General features: G+C 37.9%; 1 long non-coding RNA gene and 1 pseudogene across 1 annotated transcript; one reads left to right on the plus strand and one right to left on the minus strand.

Moving 5' to 3' along the window:
- Window positions 1-1,942: 1,942 nt before the first annotated feature.
- On the plus strand, window positions 1,943-2,668 carry LOC141665736 (fasciclin-like arabinogalactan protein 11; annotated as a pseudogene).
- A 3,644-nt stretch (window positions 2,669-6,312) lies between these two features.
- On the minus strand, window positions 6,313-8,536 carry LOC141663731 (uncharacterized). The gene is made up of 4 exons (XR_012551615.1): window positions 8,318-8,536; window positions 7,056-7,442; window positions 6,864-6,965; window positions 6,313-6,754 (listed from the first exon to the last, which is right to left on the minus strand). It is a non-coding gene; the product is annotated as an uncharacterized LOC141663731 (long non-coding RNA).
- Between the last annotated feature and the right edge of the window lie 12,944 nt (window positions 8,537-21,480).

Below are 21,480 nucleotides of genomic sequence, written 5' to 3' on the forward strand. Positions count from 1 at the left end.
CCTCTTTCTTCTGCTTGGCTTCGGTTTCCGCGTCATCAAACTCGTGAATCAGCCTTTTGGGGTCCCTTGCCCTTCCAGCTATGTTGAGAGACCTTGAAGCGGCGAGCCTTACGCTTGGCGTTCCGGACCGAGCTTTTCTCTACCCTTGACATTTAGGCATTGATCTCGTTCATTTGATCGGCCAGCCCTTCAATATTTGTCATGACCGCCTGCCCGTCCACGGTTGTGATTGGTGGTGGTGGCGCCTGACCCTCCGGGGGCTTGTGCTCGAACTCGTTCCAGTCCTTCTTCTTACCCCCGCTTCCTGGTGTCACCGCTTGTTTGCCTTTTTTGGCCATCTCTTCTCCCTGAGATAAACTTCCCTCCTTCTAGTGCCAAATGTTATAGGCAGAATTTCATATAACAGTGTTTTGGAGGTTATTAGCCTGAATAAAGAACAAGGGTGGTGTTTGAGGGCGGAGGAAGGTTATGTATGGTGGTGGCTGAGCTTGTATGTTGACTCCTTCAGAAAGAATAGGGTTTGTGTTAATCTCTATCAAGTGTCGACTCATGTCTCATACAACTGCCTATGTACCCTATTTATAGGGATCAAGCCTCACGTAGTTCTTGGGGAACAAGTCACATAGGCTAGGGTTAGGGTTCTTCAACCCGTGCAGTCCAAGCCCATGATAAAGTCAGGCCTTCAGCCAATTAGTCACGTAAATCTCGATCGGCTCCACATGCTTCTTACAATCTCGCGGCATCTCCACATTTCTTCCCGTAATTGTAGGAATAACCCATGTTCCCCAAAATTTCCGAGCAACTCAGTCATCTATGAGTCACTTTCCATGTTTCAAACAAAGTCCTTTAATGCGGGCCGGCTTGGTCACCTAGGCCCGCACCGCCTTCCTTCTCAATTAATAAATATGATGTTTCCTTTGGTTTCCACAAGATGTGGGCTCATGGGCCCAACTCGCATATGAGAGCCCACCAGCTCACATGTGAGAGCCTATCCCAAATGTGTGAGCCCAGCTCATATGTATGAGCGCAGCTCACAAGTGAGAGCCTACCAGCTCACTAGTGAGAGCCCAGCTCTCATGTGAGAGCCCACCGGCTCACAAGTGAGAGCCTGCTCTCATGTGAGAGCCCACCAGCTCACAAGTGAGAGCCCCACTCTCATGTTAGAGCCCAACGGCTCACCAGCGAGAGTCCACTGGCTCACCAGTGAGAGCCCAGCTCACATGTGAGAGCCCAACTCTCATGTGAGATCCCACCGGCTTACAAGTGAGAGCCCGGCTCTCATATGAGATCCCACTCTCATGTGAGAGCCCATCGGCTCACCAGTGAGAGCCCAACTCTCATGTGAGAGCTTAACTCACATGTGAGAGCCCAACTCTCATGTGAGAGCCCACCGGCTCACAAGTGAGAGCCCAGCTCTTATGTGAGAGCCCACCGGCTCACATGTGAGAGCCCAGCTCACAAGTGAGAGCGCAGCTCACAAGTGAGAGCCTGGCTCTTGTATGAGAGCCCAGCTGGCACGTCACAAGCCAAGCTCGCATGTGGTGGCCCAAGTCACATGAATCCACAATTCTAGCTCACACATGAGAGCCCAGCTCACATGTGAGAGCCCAGCCATTCAATGTACCCGTGGGGACCTGTTTAGGGCCCATGACCGAAAGCGGGCATAACATAGACCAATCTGTAATTGCACCAAATGGGGCCTATATCATTAGTACACACTTGCACATTGGAATCATTATATGTAAGGAGCACTTGAGTGATCTAGTTTTTATGATCTGTATTTTCATACTTCCTTTATAAGCAAGGAAATAATTATTTGCAAATTAGTCCATATGTATGTGAATCATCATTGTCATCCCTCTCTCCCTCTCCCTCCCATTTTTCTTGACAACACTATATATACATCAAATTCAATACCACATTTTTCAACCAAAAAGTAAACATGAAGGCACATTTTCTTTATCTATTGGCACTTTCTATCGTAATGATAGTTCTTGATTTCTTTACCACCACCGTAGCGCAGCCAGTGGCACCAAGTCCAGCCCCATCAGGACCCACAAATGTAACAAAAATCCTTGAAAAAGCCAGTCAATTCACTACACGAGTCCGCCTCCTAAAAAACAATCAACTAGATGATCAAATCAACACTCAACTCAACAACTCAAAACAAGGATTAACCATATTTGCACCCACAAATATTACTTTTGCAGCCCTAAAGCCCAGAACCCTGAATTCTCTTACTGATCAACAGAAGGCCCATCTCATCCAGTTCCACATCATATCATCTTTTCTTTCCACCTCACAGTTCCAAACCGTTAGCAATCCGATAACAACCCAAGCTGGGAACAGTAATGAGGGACAGTTTACGTTAAATGTAACGACTTCTGGTAACTAAGTGAATGTATCAACATGGGTTACTGATGCAACAGTTGGCAATACTATATATACTGATAATCAGTTAGCTGTCTATCAGGTTGACAAAGTGCTTCTTCCGTTAGCCATGTTCGGGCCTCACACACCGGAGAAAAATTCCGGTAAGGTGGCCGATAGCCCCATTTCTGATGATGGTATGAATATAGATGCATCTGGTGCCTATAGTTTGATTTGCCTGCATAAATTAATAATGGCATTGGGATTTATTGTGCTGGTTGCTTGCATACATTTGTAGCAATGTGAATGATCATCAATATTAGTTTTTAACCGGGTTACATGGTTAAAGAAAACAACATTTTCATTTATGGGGCATCTTAAGATCTGCCGGTTTGTATGTGCATGATGTATCTTCTTTTTTTGCATGTATTTATGGAGAAGATTCAAGTTACTTGCTTCACTTGACACCTGAGAATTATTAGAAAAAGTATTCACTTGTAACTTACTCAAAAGGAGAAAAGGTCACAATATAGAAACTTGGTCTCTATTGAATATCAGTCTCTACTTATATTCAAATCAAATCCTAAACTGCATATTAGCAACTAGTAAACCAAATATAGTTTTTTTACAACTTAAGCGCCAACACGTTCAATTTAAAATCAACATAAAATCTATTCAGCATAACTTAAAAAGGCATGGATGATGATACCCTTTAAAATCAACATAAAATCTATATTGGGAATCTGCCCCGATTCCTGGTGTCTGCGGAAGCATTTTTGTATACCCGTGTGCTCAGACCCACAAATATTACGATGATAATAAAATAACAAACCAACTAAATAGTAAAAGAGACAAGAGATTTTAACGTGGTTTGGAAAGCCTACATCCACAACAACTTCACTAGATAAACATATATTATAATACCCGGATATGCGAGCCTGATTTCTATAATCAAATTTAGTCTACTAGCATATCTATTATGTATATCCCTCACTCACTGAAGTGTTACCCTCAAAACCTCCCCCTATCACTATTTCCCGACAACCTTTCCTTTTCTCCCTCTTAACCCCGCACAGTGCCGAAGGCCTTCTCCTGCTGCAGCGAGACCACCTCTAATGGCTGCATCCGACCCAAATATCCTAAGGAATAGTTTAGGCACGAGGACCTTCTATCCCGACACTTCCTGAAAGCAAGCTAAGCTCGCTCTCCTACTAGACAGACTATCTAGCAGCTATATAAAAGGAGAAAGAAAAGAAAGGTGTAATTAGAAATGAAGGGGATGGGGTTATTTATATGGGAGAAAGGTGGGTGTCCCTTTCTCCTTTTCAATGTGTGACGAAGAGTGAAAATGAGGAAACTTGGTTTTAGGCTTAAAACCCAACAATCTCCTCCTTCGAACTTCTGACTCTTTCTTCCTTGTTTCCTTCATAGAAAACCACTTCAATTACAGAGATTTCCCAAGCTCCCCCCAAGTCATAGACTCCAAACTATTCTCTAGTTTGCACTTTCATTCTCGAATGCCCACTTGCTCTACGCACAAGTGTCCCATTGGCCTCTTTTGTCCAACTACATATATGTGATGCAATTTGTTGTATGCGCACATACTCACTTGATTCACGTCGACCAATCCCACATGTAATCCCTCACACACGCAAGTATGACTCACACACGCAAGTGTGACCATCGATCTTTCATTTACCCCAACTGCATATCAAACGAATCAATTCGTTGCATGGTTCACTGCTCACTTGATTCGTGTTGATCGATGCACATATGTAGCTGCAGTGCACCAACTACCCGTTGATGTCGGGGAAGCTCTTCGACCAAACTTCCATCCCGACAGTCTTTGCACCCTCGTCTAGATTTGACAGCAATACAACCGCAGTAGTATCCTTCAAGTCCCTCTTCTCTCATGCACGAGATAACCAGATTTTCGAAGTTCCGGTACGGTCTGGCTCCGTACTAACCAGATTATATATTCCCCATGTAGCTCCCCCTTTATCTGAACCATACGGCCTCTTTCGATTTCCATAGCTCCCCCAACTACAGAACATCTGTAGCCTTCTGAAGCTAAGTGGACGATAAATATTAGATTCTTCCTCAACTTAGGAACATATCTTACCCCGCCAAAATTACGAACTGCCCCATCAAACATTTTGATTTTCACAATTCCAATCCCCTTGATCTCACAAGTAGACCCATCAGCCAAAGAAACTGTTTCATTCTGTATTTCATGGAATTCCTCAAAATGCTCCCTCTCGGAACATATATGGTAAGATGACCCCGAGTCTAATATCCATTTCCCTGGAGAACTAGTGTCTCGATTGAAGACGATGCAAACATCTTCACAATCGAGAGTAACCACAGTCAATGATGCATCCGGGTTTCTCTTATTAAGCGGATAATTCGGCCTAATATGACCCCACTCCTTGCAACCAAAGCACTACTTGTCCCTTTCACTGTATTTGGATTTACCCCTGCTATTGGTAGATCCCCTCACAACACCTCTTCTTCTATTGTTTTGACTACGCAAAGCCAAAACTGTCACGTCGTTCCTGTCACACTCTTGGTTCTTTCTGCTAGCATTGGATAAAAGTGCTGCCTTAACCTCCTCCATCTTTACGGTGTCCTTTCCGTACAAAATGTTAGAGACTAAATTATCGAGTGACTCCGGAAGCGAAGTAAGAAGAATAAGGGCCTTATCTTCTTCCTCCATAATCACATCATCCTTTTGAAGTTGATCAACAATACTATTAAACACATTCATGTGCTCAATAATATTGCCATGGGCTGCCATCCTCAGCCGGTACAATTCGCGTTTCAGATTTAACTTTATAGTCAAGTTCTTCCCGAGATACAAAGTCTCCAACTTTGACCACAACTCTTTTGGAGTGCTTTCGTGCACAACATTATTAATAATGTTATCTGCAATGCATAGTATGATGGTACTCATGCATTGCGACTCAACATCCTCCCAATCTTCATCGCTCATCTTTGTTGGTTTTCACTCCTTTCCCTTGAAAGCCCTTGCTTGCTTTTGTTGGGTAAGGATATCCATTACCCTTCTCTGCGAAAGAGTAAAATTTCCTTTACCATCAAACTGATCCACCCTGAACCCTCCAATATTTACCATGATCTTCCCTTGCACACACAAAACAAGTTAAACAACTAAATCAATTGGCCAGGTAAGTGTAAGAAACAGTGGGAGCTCTTCCGTCGAAACGGTACCAATTAGAGAACTACTTTTCTTAATGACTTTCCTTCGGCACCAATTATTTAAGTCCAGCTCAACCAGCTCTTGATGCCATTTGTTGGGAATCTGCCCCGATTCCCGGCGTCTGCGGAAGCGTTTTTGTATACCTGTATGCTCAGACCCACAAATATTATGATGATAATGAAAACAACAAACCAACAAAATAGTAAAAGAGACAAGGAATTTTAACGTGGTTCGGCAAGCCTACATCCACAACAACTTCACTAGATAAACAGAGATTACGATAACCGGATATGCGAGCCTGAATTCTATACTCAAATTCAGTCTACTAGCATATCTATTGTGTATATCCCTCAGTCACTGAAGTGTTTCCCTCAAAACCTCCCCCTATCACTATTTTCCGACAACCTTTCCTTCTCTCCCTCTTAACCCCGGACAGTGCTGAAGGCCTCCTCCTGCTGCAGCGGGACCACCTCCGATGGCTGCAGCCGACCCAAATATCCTAAGGAATAGTTTAGGCACGAGGACCTTCTATCCCGACACTTCCGGAAAGTAAGCTAAGCTCGTTCTCCTACTAGACGGACTATCTAGCAGCTATATAAAAGGAAAAAGAAAAGAAATGTTTAATTAGAAATGAAAGGGATGGAGTTATTATATGGGAGAAAGGTGGATGTCCCTTTCTCCTTATCAATGTGTGACAAAAAGTTAAAGTGAGGAAACTTGGTTTTAGGCTTAAAACACAATAATCTATTCAGCATAACTAGTTACACAGTTATCTTGGTTTTTCTACTTCCATTTGATCTGATGCAATATTGGCACTGTCATGGAGAACATGCCCCATATTCTCATTACGAACTGAAAAGATAGCCCTCTTCAGAAGTACAAGTTATGAGAAATTCCATTTCACCATCAAATTTTCCGAGATTATCGGTAGTACAAAGTTTCTTCGATTTTGGTAATCCATCAATATCAGCTAATTGAAATCGTCTCCCTTGTAACATGATAAGATACTTCTGGAATTGAACATTATCAATTAACTTGCCATTGCAAGTGATCGTCACCACTTTTAATTTTGCCGAAACTTCTAAACAAGCGAGAACCATATTGACATCATCACTAAATACTGTCGGAACATTCCACAAAACCTTGACACAGCTTGCTCTAAATAGTCTGTCCAAAATAACAAGGTCAATTTTATATAAACAATTAAACATTATAACCTTATAGATATGTAAGCCTACAAAATGTTTTAGAATCTCAGGGATATTACTGAACATACACGATCTGATCAATGCTAGCACCATGTACAGCATTAATAATTGCCCTAGCTGCCTCCATCTTAGGCTCAAGAAACTTGAAATTTTGGACAACATCTACAAGACTGCCAATACAGTTGCAGTGAATGACAGGAAAAGCTAACTTTCATGCATAATCCTAACTACATAAATTAAATTAACAGAAAGACACCCACCTTTATAAAGTTTCCTCCTCTAGCAGTTATGTTTGAAATTATCCAACAGGAGTACATCACACAATACTTCTGGTCTTGGCGTATCATCCACTCGACACTCCACAGTACACCCTCTTCAATCATAAGCTAGAAGAAAAAAAAATTGAGTAAACAGAAGAGAGAGCACTCTATAAAAAAAGATGTTACATAAGAAAAAATGTGTTAATAGTCGATCCACACATGAGCATATATATGTAAAATGAAAACTCAAAATGCTTTTGACGCCTTTAAAAGAAAAAAACTGTCCCTGTTTTCTGGATGTCTCTTTATCAAAATATCGCTCAATTTGCGCTAGTATCTCCAAAGGCTAAGAACGACCACACCGCATCCATAGTGGAAAATCAAGAACTGTACATACAAAAAGTAAAGACCAAAATCTTACTTCTCATGGAACTCCCTTCAATGTCAATAATAATGGGTGTTTGGCTGCGCCTTATTTTGTCAAATAAAGTCCTTAACTATTCTTGTATAGATCTACGAACCCTTCATAGATCAAATGGCACAGGCTCATTGACATACAACTGGTCAATAGAAAACAGTTTGAAGAAGTAACCCACAAATAGGGGAACACTAATGTTAAACAATTTTTATTTATTTATTTATTTTTACAAAGATAAAGGAAAAGATATAACTACAATGATCAGATCGCAGAACCAACCGCTACCTAAAAAACGCCTCAAGCTCCGCATGTGGATTGGAATCCATAACTATAGTTAAATCCTCGCTATACATGCACATTCAGTGTCGGGAACTCAAGGTCTCTAATTTTCAGTATGTGACTGTTTTTTTGTGTGATTTTACAAGTTGAAGAGATAGAAATGCAGTTAAAGTCTAGAACAGATATTTATAGGTCTTTTTAGTTTAAATATGAAACTGATAAAGATTGAGAGAAATAGAGAGATTTCTTAGAGAATTTTTTTTAAGTAGAGATAGAAGCTGAGAGAAAACTGGGGGAAAAAAATTTTGGTGGAAAAAAAATAATTTTCGTAAAGTTTTTCATAACAACAAAAATCCCTTTCTAATATTTATGGACTCTAGAATTATGTAAACAAAAACCTAACTACCCCTTTCCTTGCAATGCTACTGATAACTATAACCTGCTATTCTTCATACTAGGGTTACTTACGGAAAACATGCTAGTGCAATCCTGACATTAGGCTTTTTAGATGTGGCTTCGCTGGAAACTTAAGTTGAAAAATATTGCATTCATCGCATTATCGTACCTTAAAATGACAATCACTAGCCCATCTCACCATTCTTCCCAGTGCGAGAAGTCCAGAATTGCATTTTATTGCTGAGTCAGAACTGAACACACACAGGTAAACACATAGTAATTGTAAAATCAAACAATTCTGCCAATATCAGGTAATATACTACATCTACATATTTGTTAGAATTCAAACCAGAAAATAATTATTACAATAAAATATGTTGTGAAGTAACGTGCATGCATAGGAGAATAAAGCTGTGCAGATTAACTCTCAAGAAATATGCAGACCGGGTTCCTGAAATCATGGATGTCTAGGTTGACAAGTATAAGCAGAAGTTAAGTCACAGCTAAGTAGTCAAGCAAAAGAAATAATTGCAGCAGTTTTGAAAATAACAATATACATCCCTATAAATAAGGTGGGGTGGGTTGGTTTGAATTTGGCATGTGAAACAAAGAAGAACTTGGAGCAGTTGTTTAGATCAAGAATTGAAGTGAGAAAATATGGTAGGCTTCATGAAGAGATAAAATAAGTCCAGTGTTTATACTACCTGCATGCATTAATCCATAGCTGTACTAATATATGTTGCTGCCAATAGTTTTTGTAATAAATAGTTTACGATGTTATCTAAGGTTAAGTAATCTCAAGCCTATAAATAGGCTTCTATGTTTGTATTGTATAAAAATACACCGAAGTGAAAATTTACAAAGAGAAAGAAAAGAGCTGAAGCTCTTGTAAGGAAAAAAAGGTGCAGCCTGTGTGTGTAAACACTTATATATATATATATAAGTTGTATATCTATTATTAAGAAATAACAGTAATCTCCTATTATTGTGCCGGTGTATTAATATTATTGAAAGATTTTGGTGTAAAGCCCAACCTCGTTTCCAGCAAGTGGCATCAGAGCTAAGGTTCCGTTCGTGAAAAATGGCGATGCTGGTGCAACCAAATATTCCAAAATTGACGGGTACAAATTACGGGAACTGGAGTATTCAAATGAAGGTTTTACTCGGTTCCTACGACAATTGAGATATTGTCGAAAGCTGGTATGACGAGCCCATAGATGCAGCCGCTGAAGCAGCCCTATCAAATGCTGAGAAGAAGGTGTTAAAGGAGTCCCGAAAAAAGATAAAAAGGCGTTATACACGATTTTTCAAGGTGTCGATGAATCCAGCTTTGAAAATTTTTCGGAGGCAAAAACATCAAAGAGTGCGTGGGAGATTTTGCAAAAAAAATTTCAAGGAGTCGAAAAAGTAAAAAAGGTACGACTCCAGGTGCTACGCGGGGAATTTGAAAATTTAAAAATGAAGAGTTCTGAAAATATTGGTGAATTTGTTACGCGCTTGAAAGATGTGACAAATGAGATGAAAAGAAATGGTTAAAGTCTCGACGATGTTCGGGTCATGGAATACTACTCCGTTTGCTGACCAGAAAATTGGATTACGTTGTTACTTCTATCGAGGAGTCAAAAGATTTGTCAACAATTTTGATTGACGAGCTCGTTGGTTCTATTCAAGCCCACGAGTAGCGAATGAACCAGTATGATGATGCAAACCATTTGGAAAAGGCGTTGTAAAGTAAGGTATCCATCGGTGACAGTTCTGACAGTAGCAGTTCTGTACGTGGCAGAGGTGGATTTAGAGGTGGACGAGGACGTGGAAGACAGTCTTTCAATAGAGGCCAAAATTCTGAAAATTATCAACCATCTGGCCGTGATCAGAATTTTAGAGGCCGAGGAAGAGGTGAATTTCAATGAGGTGACAAAACTCAATTTCAGTGTTATAATTGTAATAAATTTGGTCACTTCAGTTATGACTGTAGATCTTTAAAAGTAGAAGAAATGAGTCATTTTGCTACAGCAAAAGAAGACAAAGATATTGGTTCTGCTATGTTCTTCACTTACTGTTAGTCGCTGAACACGTGCTAATATTACACGCAAGTATACGAGTTCACAAGTAGTATAAGATATAAATCAGATTCGATCCCACAGAGACTGTATTGGTTAACTATCTAAATTACGTACCTAAGAAATAATGTATGGTTATTATTCAATGCTAAGACGATAACAAATTGAGAATGTTTATAACTAAGAATTACGCTAACTATTATAACCACGGGAATAAGATAGACTGAGATAATATATATGATAGGCATGGGATTCTAACTTCATTAAATACTTCATTCAATAGCCTTATTATTCTCAACCTTAGCATGCAATAGTGATGACACTAATCAGACAACATGAAACTGATAAACGCCAACTTTCGTTGCACGAGTACCATTCTACCAGTCATCCACAAAAGAGATAGAAGCTGAATAGACACCAATTATATTAAGACCCTATATGTCTATAGAATTTGACAACATAACGATTTAAGCACAAGTTATCTATCTTGATTACATAGGGCAAGTAAGATGGTTAAAATTACCTACGAATCATGCATAACAATACATGAACCTATGCTAGCATGGCAAGTTCTAAATCCTTAAATTCACTTTCGCTTCATTAAGAATTAACACGCTATCTTATAAGTTCGCGACGCTCACAAGACGAATACGCACAACCAATACTAGGATATCATACAACACATGCTAAGGAATCAAATAATTTAACTAAAGAAATCCATAAGTAAATCCTCTAGAACCCCACCATAACGATTAGCCCATAATCGAACTCATCGCAAATGTGGGTTCCAATGAAAACATACGATCAGATCCTTTCTGAACTCCCGCTATCAAAGATAAGCTTTTTCCTATACTATAGTTGCAAGTCTAATAAACCAAAGTACAATCAAGAATATAGGTTCAGCAAAACAAGATACAAGCATCCAAATTACAACTCAAAATAAAGATTCACAAGAATAAATTAGTTCGTCTTCGCCTTTGTTGAATTGTACCAAAAGGTCTCTTACCGTCTTCTCCCTCCTTGATGTCTTGATAACTCCGAATATCTCCTGAAAAATGACCTAAGTTATGTTTATATAGTAGTTCATGCATCCCAGGAGTCCAGCAATTCAAATTGTAAAAGAATCAGGATTTTAATATCTCGACCCAGCGTGGCTGCGCGCTGCCTCTCTTTACACCCGGCGCGGCCGCGCGCAACACCAGCGCGGGCGCGCCTGCCTTCTGCCAAAACTTCATCTTTTTTCTTCTTCTTTATTCCTTGCAGCTTCGAGCCAATCATTCAAGCTTTTATTCCAGCACATCCTACCACCATATTAGCATCAAAATAATGCTAATTCACCTGATTCACGAAATAAAGCCTGAAATGCATAAACACTTGAAAACACGTTAAAACACAAATAACTTGAGTAATACACCAACTCAAAGATTATTAGAGAATAAATAAGTGTCATAAATGCCACTTAACACACCCCCAAACTTGAATCGATGCTTGTCCTCAAGCATAAACAGATTCAAAGAATAAAAAATAAAAATGCATGAATGCAACGATCCCCAAACAATAACTAAACCAATAAACTAGCAACACCTCAGCAAATGCAGTTATTCATATAAAGATCCATCAAATCTCACAAATCAATCTACACACCAGAGATGTGCGTGTGTGCAAATGCTTACAGATATACTATTGCAACTAGATCGACAATTATAACTCACTACTTATCGAAATAATCGTAAGTTTATAAATAGAAGAAAAGCTAGACTCAAAATAACTTATAACACTTCAATTCTTATATCAGAGTTAACATGGATTCATGCTTGTATTCACAACAAAACAACACAAATATGCTTATTTGATCATGCAATGAGTGAGGTCCACAAAAGACTTATACAATAGTACCCATGTAACGACCGTTAGGTTAGTGAATCCCAGACTATAGAAGCCTTAGGTCACTAGGCACAAAGTCCCCTAAGAACTTAATAACTCGAGTACTAAAGAGTCCACTCATGATCAATTATACATAACACTTATTCTCTTCTTTTTTTCCTTTTTTCTATATGTTTTTCTCTTTTTTTTTCTCAATTTCCGAATGAGTGTGTTTCGCTCCATCTCATTCAACCCTAGACTACTCATAAAAATATGAGCCGGCTACTAGCCATTTGACACCTAGCCACACAACTAGCAATGAAATCCAATTTCTCCAATTTCTAAATATCCATGTCTTTTATTATTAAGAGAATACCCTAATTTCTAAATATAAACAAGCGATTAAACCTGGACAAACCAACAAATCATGACTATGATCTAGCACTGTAGCAACCTATAAGACTTAGTGAAATACAAATGTCTCTAGCATGCAAATCAATCCAATAAGACTCAACATTACTAAATACGACATCACTGCACTAGCATCAATATCACCAATTAATCAGAAAAATTATCTAAGGAAATCATAAGATAATGCAAATGCATGAAACTAAATGAACAAACTATCATAAAAACTACCAAAAATAATAATAATAAAAAAAACTACATGGAAAAATATATGCAACTATATGAAATAAAACTATCATGAACATGCAAACTATATGAGACTCACATAAACATATTCCTTCAACTACTACCCCCAAACTTAAAATATTCACCGTCCTCAGTGAAAGTAATAGTAAGGAATCAGGCATATGAAAGAGATATGTCCTAAGTCCAATCATGTATGAGGATTTAGGAATAACTTTTTATGTAATCTCTTTTGATTTCATTGATATTAATAAAAGACTCGTTTTGTTTTTATTACGGGCTCTATCTATTTAAGTGTTTAAATAAGATGTACCATAGTTTAGAGTAAAGCTTTTTATAAATTATGATGAGATCATAATAGTGAGACCTAAAAGATGAAAACTCTAAACTTAAACAGTTCCTGGTCATAGGATTACTAACTAGTAATTAATAATCCGCAAAGATCGGTACATACTATGCTTGCTTCATTATGAAGGATGTCTGTTCTCATAGATATTTGTGTGGTGACACTATAGCTAGTATGTAGGTGCTTATTATAGAATAAGTTCACTGAACATGCCTCGCACAGCTGAATAACTGATGGAGTTCACTCACGTGTCAGCAGTTATTCACATAGTGATAGTTGTACAAGTATCCTTAGACTTGAGGTCATCATAGTCATCTTGTGTACACTGAACTATGCTTTGGTTTAGTTCTTAGTCTCCAAGGACAATTATTAGGGCTCTACTGGGTATAGGAATTTGTACACGAAGATAGTGTATGATCAATAAAGGATCTACCCCTTCCAGTGAAGGAAGAGAATGTTCAAGGCTGATCCACTTATGCTAGTTCAGGAATCTCTGGCTAGAGTGAATGAAATTAGAAAGGAGTTTCTAATTTACATAGAACTGAGCATAGTAAATGGGAAAGCAAATGATTAAATTAGATAGGCTTGACACAAGATCCATGCCTTGTATTTAATCAGGACATTGGAGGGTAGAAGGAGTTAATTGTACAGTAACTATTCACTGAATAGGTTCTTGGTATTCTAAGCAGTGAATTCGTATTATCCGGATAGTCGTGATATGCTGAGAAGTATCCCTCATGATGTAGAATAAATATGATTAATTAATTAATCATATTTAATAAATTAGAGAATTTATATAAATAATGATAAAATAGTTTTATTATTATTTATTTCTACTACCGGCTTAATATTGAACCTACAGGGTCACACCATAAAAGAGAATGATTTAATGGTGGAGGAATTAATTAATAATGGCTAATAATTATTTATTTATGAAATAAATAATTAATTGGCAAATTTAATAATTGATTAAATGAGATTTAATTGATTATAAATTAATTAAGAAAAGTTCTTAATATTATTAATTAAGAATTTAATTTTTGGAAATTAAATCAAGAGAGAGAATTATTTCTAAAGTGTTTAGAAAAAGGATTAATAATTAAAAGATGTTTTAATTATTAATGTGAATAATAAAAGGGTTAATAATAATAATAATATTTTATGGGAAAATTTCAACTGAAAATTTTGCCTATAAATATACTATTATAAACCCTATATTTATTCTAACCCAAAATTTTTAGAAAAACCTAATTCTCTCCACCTCCTCCTCCTCCTTAGCATCATTTTCTTGGTGGATACCGGTGGAGTGCTTCACGTTTGAGGAGCAGCTGCTAAGGATCTCCGATCGTTGCTTTTGGATCGCTATTAAAAGTCAGTAATCGATTCATATGTTTTAATCACGATTTATATGCTTTTATTTGGATTTTAGATGGTTAAAAGTGTTTTGCCATACTTCTGCTGCGGTTAAAATCCAACATTGGTATCAGAGCATAGGTCGTATGCATATAGATCCGTGGTAAAAATTTCAGAATTTCATGTGCTTGTATGATTTAATTATGATTTTTACAAGTTATATCATGGATTAATTATGACTGATGAGAAATCGTTTCTCATAAAAATTTTGAATATTGATCTGGGTTCTACAAGTGTTGTAGATCGTCTGGGTATTTTTCTTATATTTTTATGATGTATAGATTATTTATTATGAATTTTTGAAGTTGTTGTAATTAAATTCGTAATTAAATAATCATATATATATATAAATTGTTAGTATGCATATATATGTACATCTGTTGTTGTTTGTTGATGGCACGGAAAGAAGACAAAGTACAGGACGGCGACACGTTGTTCGAAGAAGTGTCAGGCGTCAACATTCGAAGCAGAAGGGAGGACCGCGCGTCTGGCGCGCGCGCGTGGGGTACACGCGCTCGTGTGCCACGCGCGGCGCGTGTCAGACACGCGCTGGTCAAGCAGTGCTGACGTCATCAGATGATGTCATGCTGACGTCAGCGTAGGGTTTTTGGCGCGTGAGGCGTGTGGGGCGCGTGGGCGCGCGTGGGCGGCGGTGTGACACGCGCCTGACAGCGCGTGTGCGCGTGACGGCACGTGAGTCATCTTCTCGGGGTGCGTGAGGGTGTGTGGGAGCTCAGAATTGGGCGTTTTTGGTGCCGTTGGATTCGTCTTTTCGAGACGCTTCTAATGGTATATTATATGATATTTTATGAAAATATTTCGAACTGTTTATAGCTAACAGAAGTGTTTTAAAGGTGTTTTTGACTGTTTTTAATTGCTTTTAAATGCTTCATGTGATATATAGAGATGTATAATGCTTAGACCAATATGGTAGATGATATAACATGCCTACCTTATCGTTTATTCATGTTTATATATGTGATATATGCTTAGTTTATCATGCGATGATAGATTTAGGTGAACTTAAATTAACATAAGGCGTTTGTTAGACAATCTAGTATAGTGAAATTGTTTCATAACCTTAATAATAATATTATGAATACAATCATGAGATTCTTGTGTTTATGAAACACGTAACTGAATATGAATTTTCAATATGAGAGAAAGGATGATTCTGTCAACAACAGATTTCTATCTGTAAGAAAGGGTTATTAAGTGACGCCACTTGACAATGCTCCACCCGATCTGGGAATCATCTGATTATTGATTATTGATTTAAAATATTTAATTTAAAAGGAAGAACCTCTTTATAATATGATTATGATTGTAACGTAATATAATCCCTCTAAAATTAAATAATATCAAGTAGTAATTGGCCAATGATACAACGGGCTTGTGTCGGTCATAGCCTTCCAACATGATAGAAAGTAGTTCTTATTTTTAAATCATTGTCGGTTCGTGCTACAGCCGAGGGCTTTGATTTCGAAATAAGAAATACTTGTCTATTACATAGAGATGTGTACATTGAATTAGAATCTAAAGGTCGGTATGTGCCACAGCCGTGGGCCGTTGGAGATTGATTCAATTGTACGGAATGTTGGGTTAGACTTGACTTAGAATATTGAGTTTGTCGTGCCACAGCCGTGACTCAAGTATTCAAGAGGCTAAAGTTTGATTAGGGAATAACATAAGATGTAATTGACAAGAGTTGTCTGCCTATTGAACATTACATGGCGGTTCATGCCACAGCCGAGGTTGTGTGATGGAATGTAGGATCCCTATTCCCACTAGCATTAAGAATGCTTAATTTTTCACGTAGGGGGTTGAATAAATTAGATAAACTAGTGGGAGCCACTTATGAATAAAGACCCGATTCATATAGTGTTTTGAAATGAAATTGAATATTTTCTAAGTGTTGTTATGTGTTTATCATTTACAGATTTACTATATTATGTCTTCTGCACTATCACTCAGGAGCATACTAGATGCTCACAAGTTGACTGGTCCTAATTATGCTGACTGGCTTCGAAACTTGAGAATTGTTCTCAGGGTTGAGAAGCTGGAATATGTGCTTGACTCACCTAAGCCTACTGAACCTACTAGCGATGCACATAATGATGAACATGTTGTGTATCATAAGGGGATAGATGATGCAAATGTTGCTCAATGCATCATGCTAGCTTCCATGAACATTGAGCTACAGAAGCAACATGAGCATATGGATGCTCACACTATCCTAATGCATCTACAAGAGTTGTATGATGTGGCGGGGAGGACAGCTCGATATGAGATATCGAAGGAGCTGTTCGGTTGTAGGATGTCTGAAGGATCATCTATGAATGACCATGTACTTAAGATGATCAATTTGATTGAACGTCTTGGACAACTTGGTTTTGCCATGGATGGGGAGCTGAGCCAAGACTTGGTCTTGCAATCGCTTCCGAGTTCGTTCTCGCAGTTTGTTGTGAACTTTCACATGAATAAGTTGGATGTCAGCCTGCCTGAACTCCACAACATGATGAAAACTGCGGAATCGAATTTTCCCCCTAAGAAGAGTTCTGTTCTTCTAATTGGTGAAGGTTCCAAACCTAAGAAAAGGAAGAGGAACCCTTCCAAGAAGAAAAAAGTAGGTGAAGAAAAGCCGGTTCCACCAAAAGCTGAAGACCCCAAGAGCAAAGTTGTTTGCTTTCATTGTAACAAGGTGGGGCACTGGAAGAGGAACTGCAAGGTTTATCTTGCAGAATTGAAGAAGAAGAAGGGTAGTGAGACTACCGCTTCTGATTCAGGTATGTTCATGATAGAAGTGAATATGTCATTAAATCAAATTTCTACTTAGGTATTAGATACCGCTTGTGGTTCTCATATATGCAATTTGTTGCAGGGACTAAGGAGAAGTAGGACTCTTAAGGAAGAGGAGGTGATTCTACTGATGGGAAATGGAGCAAGAGTTGCTGCTGAAGATGTAGGATCATTTCATTTACATATGCCTACAGGCAAGACTATTGTTTTTTAAATAATTGTTATTTTGTTCCCTCGATTGTGAGGAATATTATTCCCATGTTAGACTTGGCTAAATTTTCGTTTATTATTGAGAATAATGAATGTTTTATTCTTAGAGATAATATTCTTTATGGACGTGGTACTTTAAATAATGGTTTGTATGTATGTGACATAATTTACTTCAGATTGAACAAACTAATAAAAGAAAAGGGATGATAAAAATCTCACTTTCTTTTGGCACTGCAGACTTGGTCATATTAGTGAAAATAGACTGCGGACATTGCATAAGGAAGGGTTACTTGACCCCTTTTGATTTTGAATCATATCCTACATGCGAGTCTTGTCTATTGGGTAAAATGACCAAATCTCCATTTAGTAAACATGGAGAGAGGGCTACAGATTTTCTAGGATTGGTACACACAGATGTATGTGGACCAATGTCTACGCAAGTCATGGGTGGATTTTCATACTTCATTACTTTCATAGATGATAGATCTAGATTCGGATATGTGTTTGTTGAAACACAAGTCTGAAGCCTTTGAAAAGTTCAAAGAGTATAAGTATGAAGTGGAGAAACAAACCAAAAATGGTATTATAACTCTTCGATCAGATCGAGGTGGTGAATACTTGAATGGAGAGTTTCTGGATTATCTCAAAGAAAAGGGTATAGTCTCCCAGTGGACTCCTCAAGATTGGTATCTGAAAGGAGAAATCGAACTTTGTTAGACATGGTTCGGTCCATGATGAGCTATGCGAATTTTTCCAGTATTCCTATGGGGTTACGCATTGGAAACCTTAGCATATTTACTGAATAAGGTGCCTTCCAAATCTGTTCCTCAAACTCCATATGAGATATGGAAAGAAAGGAAACCGAGTCTTAAACACGTTAAGATTTGGGGATGTCCAGCTTATGTCAAAAAAGTTGACCCAGATAAGCTGGAATCTCGATCCGTAAAATGTAGTTTTGTGGGATATCCTAAAGAGACTTTAGGGTATTACTTTTATACCGATCATCGGGTGTTTGTCTCCAGAGATGCTACCTTCTTGGAAAAGGAGTTTATCCTTGAAGGAAACAGTGGGAGCAAAATTGAACTTGATGAAGTTAAAGAAGCACAAACTACTACGGTTCAAGTGGAAACACCTGTTAAGACTGAACAACCTTCTGTGGAACAGCCCATTCATAGGTCAGAGAGAGTGTCTCGCCAACCTAAGAGGTATTATGGCCTTGTCATTGAGAACGACAATGAGTTGTCAATCATCGATAAAGACGACCCTGTGACCTATAATGAGGCTATGAGTAGTGTTGACTCAGAGAAATGGCGAAGTGCCATGAAATCCGAAATGGAATCTATGTATACGGTATACAAAAGAAAGATTAGAGCAGATGGCCAGGTGGAGACCTTTAAGGCCAGGCTTGTGGAAAAAGAATTCAAACAAATGCAATGGATTGACTTTGATGAAACCTTTTACCTGTAGCCCTGTTAAAATCAGTTCGGATTTTGCTTGCGATTGCTGCTTACTACGACTATGAAATCTGGCAAATGGCCAGATGGTCTTCTTTCCAAGGGAAATGAAAACCTAGTGTTTAAGCTGCTGCGAACCATATGTGGTTTAAAGCAAGCTTCTCGTAGATGGAACATCCATTTTGATGAGACAATCAAAGAGTTTGGTTTTATCAAAAACGTAGATGAACCATGTGTCTACAAAAGGGTTAGTGGGAGCGCGGTCACATTTCTTGTATTGTATTGAAAGAGAGTTGACACATATAACAACATAGCAGACCCACTCACAAAGCTACTTTCTGAAAGTCACTTTGATCGTCATAAAGACAGAATGGGTATTAGATACCAGAGTGATTGGCTTTAGTACAAATGGGAGATTGAAAGAGATATGTCCTAAGTCCAATTATGTATGAGGATTTAGGAATAACTTTTTATGTAATCTGTTTTGATTTCATTGATATTAATAAAAGACTGGTTTTGTTTTTATTACGGGCTCTATCTATTTAAGTGTTTAAATAAGATGTACCATAGTTTAGAGTAAAGCTTTTTATGGATTATGATGAGATCATAATATTGAGACCTAAAAGATGAAAACTCTAAACTTAAACAGTTCCTGGTCATAGGATTACTAACTGGTAATTAATAATCCGCAAATATCGGTACATACTATGCTTGCTTCATTATGAAGGATGTCTGTTCTCATAGATATTTGTGTGGTGACACTATAGCTAGTATGTAGGTGCTTATTATAGAATAAGTTCACTGAACATGACTCGCACAGCTGAACAACTGATGGAGTTCACTCACGTGTCAGCAGTTGTTCACATAGTGATAGTTGTACAAGTATCCTTAGACTTGAGGTCATCATAGTCATCTTGTGTACACTGAACTATGCTTTGGTTTAGTTCTCAGTCTCCAGGGACAATTATTAGGGCTCTACTGGGTATAGGAATTTGTACACGAAGATAGTGTATGATCAATAAAGGATCTACCCCTTCCAGTGAAGGAAGAGAATGTTCAAGGCTGATCCACTTATGCTAGTTCAGGAATCTCTGGCCAGAGTGAATGAAATTAGAAAGGAGTTTCTAATTTACATAGAACTGAGCATAGTAAATGGGAAAGTAAATGATTAAATTAGATAGGCTTGACACAAGATCCATGCCTTGTATTTAATCAGGACATTGGAGGGTAGAAGGAGTTAATTGTACGGTAACTATTCACTGAATAGGTTCTTGGTATTCTAAGCAGTGAATTCGTATTATCCGGATAGTCGCGATATGCTGAGAAGTATCCCTCACGATGTAGAATAAATATGATTAATTAATTAATCATATTTAATAAATTAGAGAATTTATATAAATAATGATAAAATAGTTTTATTATTATTTATTTCTACTACCGGCTTAATATTGAACCTACAGGGTCACACCATAAAAGAGAATGATTTAATGGTGGAGGAATTAATTAATAATGGCTAATAATTATTTATTTATGAAATAAATAATTAATTGGCAAATTTAATAATTGATTAAATGAGATTTAATTGATTATAAATTAATTAAGAAAAGTTCTTAATATTATTAATTAAGAATTTAATTTTTGGAAATTAAATCAAGAGAGAGAATTATTTCTAAAGTGTTTAGAAAAATGATTAATAATTAAAAGATGTTTTAATTATTAATGTGAATAATAAAAGGGTTAATAATAATAATATTTTATGGGAAAATTTCAGCTGAAAATTTTGCCTATAAATATACTATTATAAACCCTATTTTTATTCTAACCCAAAATTTTTAGAAAAACCTAATTCTCTCCACCTCCTCCTCCTTAGCATCGTTTTCTTGGTGGATACCGGTGGAGTGCTTCACGTTTGACGAGCAGCTGCTAAGGATCTCCGATCGTTGCTTTTGGATCACTATTAAAGGTTAGTAATCGATTCATATGTTTTAATCACGATTTATATGCTTTTATTTGGATTTTATATGGTTAAAAGTGTTTTGTCATGCTTCCACTGCGATTAAAATCCAACAGCATACCTATTCTGAATCAGAATCCTCACCCTCACCATCGTAAAACCATTCTTCTCCGCCTTGGTATTGGCGTAGAACTCCTGCACAACACTCACGGGCACAACAGCTGGAGCCTCACAAAAAGAAACCCAGCCCATCTCTAAAATCATCTCCAACAGCCTACCATCTTTTCCTGATGGCAGAAATCCTCTATCTTTAGCAATAGGTTTCGAGAGAAGCCTCGTGTACTCCTCCCCAGCCTCAGGAGTAGAGAACCTGGGCCTCACACCACTCGCAGTAGAAGAATCGGTGGCGCTGCTTCCAACTTGAGTTCTCTGTCTTTTGGGTGCCATCGGATTGAAAAAGAGCGAATAAAAGGTTAAGTGTTTAGGGAGAATATGTGATTGAGAGTATGAATTGGTGGAGAAGATGTATACAAGTGTATGTATTTATAGGTGGAGGGGTGTGAATTTGATAAGGAATAGAAG

This window comes from Apium graveolens, chromosome 6, assembly GCF_009905375.1.
Source record: "Apium graveolens cultivar Ventura chromosome 6, ASM990537v1, whole genome shotgun sequence".
NCBI classification, from domain to species: Eukaryota; Viridiplantae; Streptophyta; class Magnoliopsida; order Apiales; family Apiaceae; genus Apium; species Apium graveolens.